Raw genomic sequence first — 346 nt, 5'->3', positions numbered from 1 at the left:
GGTCTCTTCCAGTTCTATGATTCTATGAATTGAAAAAATATTTTATAAAATGATCTCCAGGCTATGTGTATGAGGTGTATATGAAACATAAATAGATTTTGTATTTAGACTAGTGTCCCACCTCCAAGATATCTCATTTTGTATGTATATGCAAATACAGGTATTCCAACATGCAAAACAGACAAACCATCAAAAATTCCACCCACACCCCCCAGAATCCAAAACATTTCTTCTCCAAGTATTTCAGTCAAGGGAGACTCAACTTGTACTGCTAAAGCACTTTAGCACTTTGACTATAATTCCCGAATAGTGATAAAAATGGCTAAGTGGTAAATGATGAAAATTA

This window comes from Sceloporus undulatus, chromosome 5 (assembly GCF_019175285.1).
Source record: "Sceloporus undulatus isolate JIND9_A2432 ecotype Alabama chromosome 5, SceUnd_v1.1, whole genome shotgun sequence".
NCBI classification, from domain to species: Eukaryota; Metazoa; Chordata; class Lepidosauria; order Squamata; family Phrynosomatidae; genus Sceloporus; species Sceloporus undulatus.
The sequence above is the reverse complement of the archived record's forward strand: the minus strand, read 5'-3'. Positions refer to the sequence as shown.